Below are 12,631 nucleotides of genomic sequence, written 5' to 3'. Positions count from 1 at the left end.
TACAAACTAGAACTAAATAATAATACACACCAAATTGACAAGTTTGTTTCAATACTTTTTGAATAAAATAATTAGGATATGCATTTACCTCAAATACACTAACAAGGGAAGCTACTCATTGTACAAATTCAATATTAAATATTAAATGTACAATATACAAATAAGATAGTTATCCATATTCAAAAGACAAATCTACTTTCTAATGAATCATACATAATATGATCATCATTAAAGAAATATCAAACTAATAAAAGACTCTTTATCATCCAACTTGAAGTCTAGCAAATCAGAGCTCTTTGTGGGCATGAGTCATTGACACTCTAGAATAGAATAACAACTAATCTCAAGAGGACAACTTTGAAACATCAGCTTGGATGGATTCTTTGTCATCAAAATTTTGTAGATCCGAGGAGGTCTCAGCAACATCAGAATGTTTTGATGAGAAGAGGTCAACCTTCTTTGTATATATGACCAAAGGTCCAGAAGGCATCATGTCTTGAGTAGGGCAATTAGTAAAATGACCATCAAGGAAGGGTAACTAAGTAGTTAATGTTATATTAATGGTCAATTAGGTATTTACTTTATTAGATAGTTTTTACTTTCTTTGTTAGTTATTTTAGAAACTTTCTTTGTCATTTATCTTGGTATGGAAACTACATCTCCACTTGTAATAAGTCATTTATGAATCATAAAATACTATAACATATCCAAGTGAAACATATTGTAGTGCTAATGAATGCACAAAGGACAAGTTGTAACATACAAGGCACTAAAGTTGAGGTATTGCACAAAAGTACATGATACAAAAAATTGCAAATAAATCATGGTTTATGCCGACTGAACAAATAATACAACGAAGATTATCTCTAATAGTTCAATATTTTCTTAAATAGGTTAATAGTATATTATTTCATTTTAGAAATATATTTAGAAATATAATTTGAAATATAAATACAAATAAGATATATAGCTACCCCAGTATTTGAAGATCTAATGTGGCCTTGTACTGAGCTAATATTTCCATGAGTGTTGCGAGTGCAAATTTAGTCTCCTTCCTAGAAACAAGAATGTCCTTGGACATGATTGTAGTAAAGTTCACAAACTATAGAAACATAAGTAAAAACTTTAACATAAGAATAGATTTCTAAAAAAATATGCTCACAATGTCAACTATATATTTTTTAATTTTCAAAACCAATAAAATTGATAAATTACCTGGAAGTTGTCAAAAGACTGAGCTGGTATTTTATCATCAAAATTTTGCGTCATGTCCCAAGGTTCATCACCAACACCAAAAAAGATAATTGAGAGTGGATATTCACTGCATGAGTCTTAAAAATTCTTGCATTGTAGCTACAAGTTTATGGAATAGTTATTAGCATTAAAAATATGAAAAAAATCATTTGCATGGGATTACCTTGCTTGCACTATTGCATTGATTGTATTATGTTCTTGTGGACTCAAGTTACTATTTTAGTGTCAAGACTTCTTGTCATCTTTAAATATTTAACTTCTATTAGATTAGTTGATAAGCAAAATACATACACGAAAAAGATGATCAAAGCATCATCAATATGCCCACACAAAAAAAGGAGAATTTATATAAAGATAAAAATTCAAGAAATCAATAATCAATATAAAGAGAGTCTAAGGATGGGTACAAGCATAAACAATACAAAAAATATGTGTAGTGTAGGTGTATGTTACATATAATTCAAGAATTATAGTAAGTAAATTCTTTTTATCCAACAAGATGAAAGAAGTTTCAATTTGTTAAATTAACAATAAACTTAAAAAGAAGCATAAATAAATGATATACAACCTATCCATCTGTAATGATCAAAAACCATGGTATTGCCTCCCACTTTTCTCCACAATACGAATCGATCCTTCGATGACTAGTGCAAAATATGTTGGCTCTAATAGAAAAAGAAAAAAAGAAAACACATTAGTAAATTGCATAACTATATTCAATACCTACTGTGTATATTAACAATGTAAATATGAACCCAATCAATCATTCTATAAAGACATACTTTCTAAGCCCAAGAATTCAATACACAAGCCATTCTACATTTACATTTTTATCATCAACATCAAATATTAATAAAATACAAATCCTTACTGACCAGCAAGTCATAGTTGGGGACTATATCCCTGTATTGTCTGAGTGCTTCTTAAAATCTGTTGCATAAATTACCATCTAGATAGAAACTAAACACCTGCTGGTCATGAGTTCAAGTTGTATGATGAAACAAGAATAAATTGTTAGTGATAGGCATTTCACTTTGTCTCCTATGAGCTCTATAAAGTGTCATATGAAAAAAATTTGGCAAGATAATATGAAAAGAAGTTTGAAACTTACCATCCCCAAAACCAAAACATGGGATTAAGTTATCCTCATCAAAAGAAGACAAGGTCCATCCAATAATTGAAATTTCTTGTCCATAAGGATTTGGATTATCTCCAAGATGGTGTGAACTTCACTGATTAAAAGACTTCACAGCTAACATCCATAAAAATGGTTTTATTTCTACTGAAACAAACAGAAGAAAGCTTGCAAAGCTACCAACTAAAACCAAAGAAAAACATAAAAGCTATACAACTTCACATGAAATATTTCTAAAACCAATGTAAAAATTAAATCATTGCCAAGGTAGAGGAACTCCTGCCCACTTGTTATTTTTGTGAAATCGATAACCACAATCAAGTTGGATGATTTGAGGCCAACTTGTGCAAGAGCCTCATTCACCTACAATAAGTATAGAAGCATTCTGGAGTCATATTTTTTTGCAACAAGGTTTTACATAATCATTTTTAAAGATAGTAATTTTTTAAGTGTATAGAAAACTTCTAAATTACAAAATGTTGCAACATTGCAAATAAAACACCAAGTTTCTACAGATACAATTACAAGTCTCATTAAGAAAAATGAAAAATGAAAAAACTTAACATATGGGAAATTTCATTCTAAAAATCATAATCTTTTAAATCACAAACTTGTTGCTTTTGAGAGCTTTTAAATTTAGTTCATTTAAATTTTATTAGTTTGAAATGTCGAGCAAGGATTATAATCTAGTGTAAAAGCCAAAAAGTATTAATGGCAACCAACATCATGAGACAATCTATTTATCCTTTCAATTAAATTATATATTGGTCTCAGATCTCAGTGCTTGCCGCTAGTAAAACTAAATGACACAACTCCTACCTCTAACCAACATACTCCTAAATTTTACGTCAAGATTTTTCTCAAGAAGAAAAATAAACATTATGACATATTAATTCAAAAAAATATTAATTTTGAATGATAATTCATATAATTTTTAATTATTTATTAATTATCAAACCAGTTATTGAAACGAGATGGTTATCCCTAAAAGGGCCTTCAAGTGTGTGATGCACTTGCTCAAGTATGGTACAAAAAAGTGGCATTTTATGTTAACCCTTCATATTATACCATATTTATTTTTACAAAGCTACCATCTTTATCAGCCAGAAAACTCTTGAAGATAGTGCTATGCCTAATTCAAACACTAGTAGAGGTACAAGAGCACTTGATGAAGGCATGTAATGAGAAGGCTAATAAAGGTAATGTGGAGAATAAAGAAGTAAAAAATAACATAGATGAATATGATTTATGGAAGGTGTATGCAACCCTTGAAGAAAAGTGGAGAAGAAATGGGGCACTTGAACAAACATAGGTAATGGTACTAGAAGAAGAGGAATGTGGTGATGGCATTGACAATGTTCATGTTAAGAATAATATCAATATTCCAATAATGTCAAGACCTTATCCTGTTTGGTCTCATGTACTCCTTTACATATGGTCTTTAACAACCATCATGTTGTGGCCTCACAATCCTTAATAAATGGTCCTTAACCATATTTGCAAGATGTCATACCTAGTGGTCACCTTTCACCATTCTTCATCCTTGTAATCTCTTTTAGAGTTGAGTTGGGAAACTTGATCAGGTGCCCCAAGTATCATTTATTCTAGGAAAAATAATGGGAGCTTATCCTTTGTGGCATTTTGTCGTCCTTTTTGAGCTATCATTTTGCACAATGCTTAATGACAGGAATCCTTCAAACTCCTCTCTTGAAAAACTAATCTGAGATCAACTCCAAGGTTCTGGGTGATCTTGCAACATATTGGACTCCACTCAATTGAATATAATTGTATTTTTTCATAGGGAGACCTTTGTTGGTTTGAACCAATTCTAGATAAGATGTTTGATCTGCTATTTTTAAAAGTAACCACAAAAGATATATATTTTTGGTATTTTATGTTTATGATGAATACAATTTATCAAAGCAACTATATGAATTCCTAATTTAAAAAAGTGTTAGAAAATAAAATAAAAAAGATAAGGTAACAAGATATGAAAGAAAATAACTTGAAAGGGAAATTCCTAATGGACATAAACCATGGTAACAAAACATTTATGAGTTAAACCATTAAAAATAGGAGCACTGCTTCCTCAATTCCACTGATACAATTGTCGATGGGAACTTAATAATAACTAAAAGATGTTTCACTTCTCATCGAATCAAAAGGCCATAGAAAGTGCACTAATGTGAGACAAGAAGCTATGCAGGAACAATAGGTTGATCTTTACTCCAACTTAGTATGTCAACAAAATTAATTAACATGAGGCAAATAGTAGAACTAAAAGATCGCACAATCAAATCAACATGACAAAACCATTGGCTCCATTATTATTCATGAACATGCATTCACAAAAATAATACACTCCATAAAAAATAGCTAAAATTAGAATTAGAGAACTAATAACATATATTATTGCATCAAAATAATGGCCTATAGTACATATTACATCCATATATTTATAAGAAGTCATCTCCTCTTTTTGTGTTGAGAGAGAGAGTGAGTTCTTAAAATGAAACTCATGCTAAAAACTAATAAAACAACTCTAATTATATAAAAACTAACTCTCTAAATGGTGCTAAGTAAGTCTCCTCACTCATTTATTTTAATTAATGGGTACATGAGCCTTTACATGACTATAAACAATAAAAAAAAGAAGTAGACAAGAAAGAGGAAGCTACAAGAGGATCTAAGAGTCACATGAAGCTCTACAAATAGAAGCTTGACCTTCTCTGGGTGTTTCTAGGAGTTGAACTGTCATCAGAATGTGTTTCCAGTGCATGGAAAGCTCTAAATTAGGACTTGATAGTTAACTGTTAGTGTACTATTACTTCTCTAAAATTGTTAGCACACCTCTTTGAGTAGTGCACCTACACACCTTGTACACTTGTGCACCTTGATGATCAATTCCAAAAAATCAAAAATTTTCTCAAAGTGTCAAAAATGAATTTCCAGCATCTGGGTTTTTTCCTTCCTTATCCCAAAGTGATGTCTGGATGTTTTCTCTTGAATTTCTCTATAATCTCTACTACTTGGGAAGATTATAAAAAATCCAAAGCTACATACTTATCTTTAACTATCTATTAGTAGTTACTAACCTCCATACGAGTTTATGCAAAATCCTCCAGTTTAGTGTCCAATTCCAACAATACCTCTTCCGTCTTAAATGCTTGCCTAATATCTTCATTAGAAGAAGCATCCTTGAAAGTTCTTCAAAATCATTGGTCAACTAACTGTACTAACTTGAGCTTTATTTTTTACTCATTTTCAAAAATCTCAAGGGTAGCAGCCTCATAATACTTCTCTACTTCCAAAATATTCTCTTGAGTATGATCTCTTAACCTTTGAGTATCTTCATGAAGTCCTTCCATGACCTTATTACTGGTAGCTATCTTCTCAATCCAATCCTTGAGCTTATCAATCTCTTCCATTGTATACACCTCCATGAGTGTATGATACCTTTGACCTTTTATTAAAGTCAAAATATGTAGGTCTTTTGCCTAGGTATGTACGTCATCCATTAACCCAAAATCTTGGTTCACTATGGACACTAATTTATCTACACTTGACTGAATATAATGCAATAGATTCAAATTACACTATATTATCTATACATCCTACTCAAAATTGTCATGCCATTACTGACATGTTCCCAAAAATGGATTCATTTGTATCATCCATTTTTCCTTCCTATCTAATGCCACAATAAGAGTGATCTCTAGATGATCTAGGTCTATTAGGCCCACTATTCCATGTAGACAACCTCTCATAATCTCATTTTGTTTTCCCAACATTACCAATTCTAAATCCTTTCTATCCATATTCTTGAATGCCTCATTTATGCCTATAGTAATGAGTACTTTAGCGATTTCTACCATAGGGATTCCTAATAGGACCTCCTTGATTTGGTAATCATTAGGAGTCAAATCCTTGGTGTTAGCATGTGGAGGAGGGATGGCTATATGTGCAAGAAAGTTCTAGTCTTGGTTCTTCATAATGAAGGCCAATGGTTGTACATCACCCATAGGTGGCTCAGGCTTCTTAATATATTTTACTATGTCATCCACTTCCTCCTTACCAATTACATTTAACTACCTCTTTTGTTGAACCATGAACCCCCTCTTTAGCCAAGTGAGTGTAGTGACCATTGGAGACATATATTTGACTAAAGAGGGGGTTTGTATTATAGGTCCCTTTCCCTTATTGGTCCTCTTTGGAGTCATTTCTTGTTGAGTAAGATTTCCAATTTGAGTCTGTTAGAATCTGAAAAGATTAATAACCCAGAAAACTAGTGCAAAGAGTAAATATCTAAACTATGAATGCAAATGATACAAAATCAAAATAGCATTATAGAGTTAATCTCCAAGAGAGTAATGCAAATGCTGGAAGCAAAATAGCATTAAGAGGATGCAAAAACAAGAGATGCAAATACAAGCCAGGTAGCATGCTTATATAGGCTAGGAAGAGGGAGGAGGTGGCAACACCAACCAATGAGGAGCAACCATCTATCAGACTAAAGATAGCAAAGTATCTTCCCAAGATAGCTAATGGATGCTCACATGTAGGAAGATGACACCTCAAAACCATTCACCTAATAAGACATGCTTTATTAACCTAAGCGAGATTATTAAAAGTGTAGGAAAAACCTAGCAAAATAGGAAAAATAAAAAACTACACTAACACCCCCCCATAAGCGAAGCTTAGGTGGATGTAGAAATGGGTCCCGACAAGTCAAGCCTGATGAGGTACCCATGTACATAAAATTCCCCCAAAAGAGAGAGAAAAGAGACTCCCCAAAGAAAATTAGGACTCCAAGTGAGAGGAAGAGGCCACCCCAAAAGATGTAGCATCCTGCACGTCCAGCAAAGCTTGCAAATTTTGTCCGGTAGATCCACTTACATCTAACAATTTTTCTTCCCTTAGAAAAATGGACAAGATCCCAAGTGTGGTTCCTCATCAAGGAACTATACTCTTCCTGCATAGCTGTATCCCACTCAAAAATACCAGAAGCCTCATGAAAGGACTGTGGATTTGAGGCAGTAGCAATGAAGATATGTAGAGCATCCTGGAATTGTGAACGAGTCTTCTTGGTGTCTGATGGATCCCCAACCCAATCACCTACAAACTGCAAGGTCTGTCTAGCCCAAAGTGGACCAGAAGATGGAGAATCTAGAGGAGAATCATCAACCTGTGAATGATGACTAGGAGAGGAAGGAGGTGAGTACTTTGAATCACTCTCTGCATCAAAAGTGGAGGTAGAAGACTGCTCAAGTGAATCTGACCCATCAAAAGATCTATCATGTATTCCAAGTGACTCCAATGTCAAAGTAGAAGGCAACCCTGTGACCATGCTCTGCTGGTTAAGCTGATGCAAGTAGTGGAAGTTAAGATGGCCAAACTGCTCATGCCATAATCTGGTCACATCATTAGAGTGAGTGAGAAAAATAGTCAAAGGAGGATCAGGAACAAGGTGAGAAAACATATAGAGTCTTGACTGATGATCTGCTCTCCCAACTGCAATTGTAGAATCATTGTGCAACTCACGTATCTCCACTGAATCAGGAGTGAACTCAACCCGCTTGCCTAAACCTGTGTGAGTGATCTGGTGTACCGATAGGAGATTAGTTGACAATGAGGGTACATAAGGAACATCATGAATGTGCCATCCCCCACATCAACAGACCCTCTCCCACACATCTCAATAGGAGTGTTGTCACCCATCAACATAGAAGGCATAGTACATTGCTCCAAGGATGCAATTTCTTCCTTAGATGAAGCCATGTGGTGTGAAGCACCCGAATCAAGAACCCAAGTGGATGGTGAGGAAGCAACTGCAAAAAGGGCCTTGCCCTTTCCTTTCCCCTTGCTGTTTTCTTTTTCTTTGTTAGACCCTTCATTAGAACTTTGTTTGATAGACTCAGGAACACTGATATTATTCTTCTCAAGAATGTATGTCAAGTGATCAAGTTGTTTCTGCAAACATTTATGTTCATCATGACCAGGTCTTTTATAATAAGCACATTTGACCTTTTCTTTCTTAGGTTTATCGCCCTTGGAAGATGGTGTATCAATAGTTGCTTTTGAAGAAACTGGCATCTGATCCTTCTTCTCCTCGCTATTCTTTTGTTTCTTGTCCTTACTATTTTTGTTACTACTTTGTCCTTGTTGTTCTTTTGTGCCTTGGTTGGCAGCCAAGGCATGTGACTTAGAGGACTTAAGAATGCCCATCTGGATTAGCTTGTCCTGTTCTCGAGTGAGATTGATAGCAAAATCATCTAAAGATGGCATGGTGAATTGAGTACCAAGTGCACCCTTAGTAGCATAGAAGGTAGAGACAAACACAGAATATTCTGAACTTAGCTTAGAGAGAATACTAAGAATCAGTTGTTCATCTTTCTTTTCAATTCCACATTGTTTTAACTGCAGCCTTAGTGATTTCAATTTGGTGAAGAAATCTTGGATTGTGTTGAAATTGCCTGGACTCAAACTTATTAATTCATTTTCCAACATATGACCCCTCATTGAATCTTGTGTGCCAAATAGTGTTTCTAGCTTTGTCCATACTTCATTTGGTGTATCCAAAGACTCAATGTGAAATAGCAAGTCAGGAGAAATAGAAAAACACAATGTTCCAAATGCCTCATCACATTTGTTAAACCACTTAGGCTTATCTTCATCTTTAGCAGGTTCAGTTTCAAGTCCCATAGTTATTCTATTTAATCCAGCTTTCCTTAAGTGAATTTTCATGCGTGATTTCCACTCAAAGTAATTGTATGGAGTTAGGATGGGCATATTTGTTTGATCCATAATGAAGAAATGCAAAGAAATGCTAAAAAGAAGAGAACCCAGCCACGACAATGCCCCCCCCTTTTTACTCAATCAAAGAACCCCCCCCCCCAAAGAAATATGATTTGGCACTTTATTTTAGTGCATTTAAAACTACCACTAGAAAGAGATACTTAGTGGTCTTGATTTCAATGCATTACAAACCCTCATGAAGAGCATATGCTAAAAGTGAAACTTGGGCACAATAATCAAGGAAAAAAATAGCACCACTGTGATCTACTCGAAAAATCATGCACTTTCAAAAAAAGAATTGCCTCGATACGAGGTCGTATGAGAAAGTTATGATCCTCCGAAGTTTCCAAAATGAGAACTGTGCATAGTCACGGCTAAGAATTTGCAATTTCTAAAGAATTCATGCATGAAAATCAAAAAATAACTCCACTAGTGGATAGAGCACAAAAAAATAGCCAAGTTCATGACAAGAATCATCAAAATTGAAGTCCGTATGAGCAAGAACGAGACATTTGAAAACTGCATTCAAATCTACGGCTGCCAACGGAGAGGGGTATGATTGTAGCTTTGCATGCTCGATCCTAAAAAATATACAGCTTGCATGCAAAATCTAAAAGATACCCAGATGGTTTTTCGGGGCTGCAAACAAAACCCAAAAAGCGTTTTTCTTGCTGATGAACAGAAGATGTTGCTGTAGTGTAAATCAGACGCCTTTAATAGTAAAAAAACGGCTCCATAAATCAGAAAACGACCCCAGCAACCAAAATTTGATATGCAAATGCTGGATCAGCTTCTTAAGTCCATCAATGGCATGCTGGAACCTGCAAAACTGATTAAAAACTCCAAATATGCAAGTTGGTTGTCAGATTTGAGATTGAAACCCCAGAAAAAAACTATTTTTGTCAAAACTTTTCTGATTCTCAGGATCATCCAAAGATGCAAGAGAAGAGCATACTTCATTTTTCAAAAAATTACAATAAAGTTTATTTGCCCCCCCCAAATCTCTCAAATAAGGAAACTAAAATCTACTCTTGCACATAGAAAAGCTCTGATACCATGTTAGAATCTGAAAAGATTAATAACCCAGAAAACTAGTGCAAAGAGTAAATATCTAAACTATGAATGCAAATGATACAAAATCAAAATAGCATTATAGAGTTAGTCTCCAAGAGAGTAATGCAAATGCTGGAAGCAAAATAGCATTAAGAGGATGCAAAAACAAGAGATGCAAATACAAGCCAGGTAGCATGCTTATATAGGCTAGGAAGAGGGAGGAGGTGGCAACACCAACCAATGAGGAGCAACCATCTATCAGACTAAAGATAGCAAAGTATCTTCCCAAGATAGCTAATGGATGCTCACATGTAGGAAGATGACACCTCACAACCATTCACCTAATAAGACATGCTTTATTAACCTAAGCGAGATTATTAAAAGTGTAGGAAAAACCTAGCAAAATAGGAAAAATAAAAAACTACACTAACAGAGTCTCTATTTCTACTAGGGCTAAGGTCCAACCTCGATATTGTGAGGAGTTTGTTGAAGTTCCTCATGTATTTCTACCTCCTCATTGGTTTGTATTTGTTGGGTCTCTTCTTCCTCTACTACCTATTCTTTAGAGTTTTTTTTACAGGAGGAAGTGGTATTGCTAAACCTTTATCTAGGAGAAAATAATCCTAAGATGGTAGTGGGGGTAGGCCTAGATGTCCTTGAGGAAGAGGTGGTAATTAGTTCCAGTCCTCTCCTAAGGATTAAATCATTAGAGTATCCCTTATCTTCTCCCCCACCATCTTAGTGCCAACATTTATGAAATCAAAATCTAAGAGTTCAAAGACATCTGTCTCTTGACCCTCCATATTTGCGATCCCCTACTATTGCTCATCCTCTAAAGTAATAACATGAATAGGTTCTTTCTAAATGGATGGTGGTGTTATGGTGGAGCTTCTTCTTCTTTCTTCTTCTATGTCCCTAGTGAAGTGAGTCCTTTGACTCAAGGGGACATATTCAATTTTCTCCCCTTCTTCTTTTGCTTTGGCTTCTAGAATAGTTTGGGCACCTGTGGGGAGAAGTATTCCTTTTCTTCAATTGTCTTGTATGCAAACCTCCCATAGTAGACTCAACCCTTTCCTTCTTAGGAATTAAGGGAGAGGATTCTTCCTCTTGATATTTTAGGGGCACCCTCTGTTCTTCCTCTTCCTGCTCTTGTTCCTCTCTCGATGGAGGTACTTTCTTAGTCTCTTGGACCTTAACATCTGGGTCAGCTTGGGGCCCTGGAACTTTAGGTTTAGCTCACTTAGACATTCTTTTCCTAATTTTATTTCCCTTACCCACCCTAAATAACTCAACCTCCCTCTCATGTTGATACATTATTTCTGACCTCACTAGGGATTGAGCTAAGAAGGTTGGTATTGTGTATCTTGCACCTTTACCCCTAGCTAGGCATGTTGTGGCTTGAGGAGGAATAACCTAGGGAATTTGATTAGGTTTGAAGGGTTTCTTGATCCATTCATTTGTTAGTTGGACTATGTGTCTACCTCTATTATTAATGTCTACATTCTCATCTTTACCAACTTTTGCATTCATTATTGGCCTATTATAAATTTTATCCCTATTATACAGTGGATATAAGAAATCTTTTATTTCTTTCTTAGAAACCTTTAATGTGATCTTCATTTTCAAGGCCTTTTTTGCTAGATACAAATTCATCCTATAATAATCCCTCCTTTGGATATTGTAGTCATCTATTACATTCATCCCGTGGTCTTCTAGTGCATCCTCGTGTATAGACTGCTTCCCTGTCAGATGTTACACCCTCCCAATATTATCAAAGTATGGATGAGGGGAGTTGTACTCTTCTAAAGGATATTGATCCTATTTTGAATCAAAGGTCATAATTTCTTGCTATTTCTTGACCTTGAAAGTACTTATGGTGATTGGCCACACCCATGTCTTCTTGTGTTATTTCCTCACTTTGTCATATGTAGATGTGAGTTGTCTGGCAATCTCCAACAAAATGATCCTATCAAAAGGATATCTTAGGATATTCATTAGGTTCACATATGTAATTGCTACCCCTAAGTATGTGAATGTTTTAAACTAGATATAGTAGGTACTAATCTCTATGATTCTAGTGGTTGCCTCTACTTACATCCATTTAGCATAATCACCCTCTATGAATTGGATGATTGTGAATATAAAAATCTCATTCACTATCTTGTACTCCTTTCTCTAATCCAAAATATTCTTCTTTACTAGTTGATGGTATACCACATAGGGCCATGCATTAGCATCTTGCATGCTACCCCCTTTGTAAAGTCCTAGGTAGTTAATTGTTCTATTTACCAGTAAGTACACCATGTGTGATGTCATGTAAAATCTTGGATTGGATTATACATCTACTAGCTACTCATGTAGATTATCACTAAGGATAGTAGCCCAATCCATTGG

The 12,631-nt window shown here is 34.8% G+C and overlaps 1 pseudogene; it reads right to left on the bottom strand.

Moving 5' to 3' along the window:
- Positions 1–970: 970 nt before the first annotated feature.
- On the bottom strand, positions 971–11,040 carry LOC149573249 (E3 ubiquitin-protein ligase RGLG1-like; annotated as a pseudogene).
- Between the last annotated feature and the right edge of the window lie 1,591 nt (positions 11,041–12,631).

Source organism: Cupressus sempervirens, chromosome 2 (assembly GCF_028749045.1).
Source record: "Cupressus sempervirens isolate cs-2001-9-10 chromosome 2, ASM2874904v1, whole genome shotgun sequence".
NCBI lineage: Eukaryota > Viridiplantae > Streptophyta > Pinopsida > Cupressales > Cupressaceae > Cupressus > Cupressus sempervirens.
This window is presented reverse-complemented; position numbering and strand designations above follow the sequence as displayed.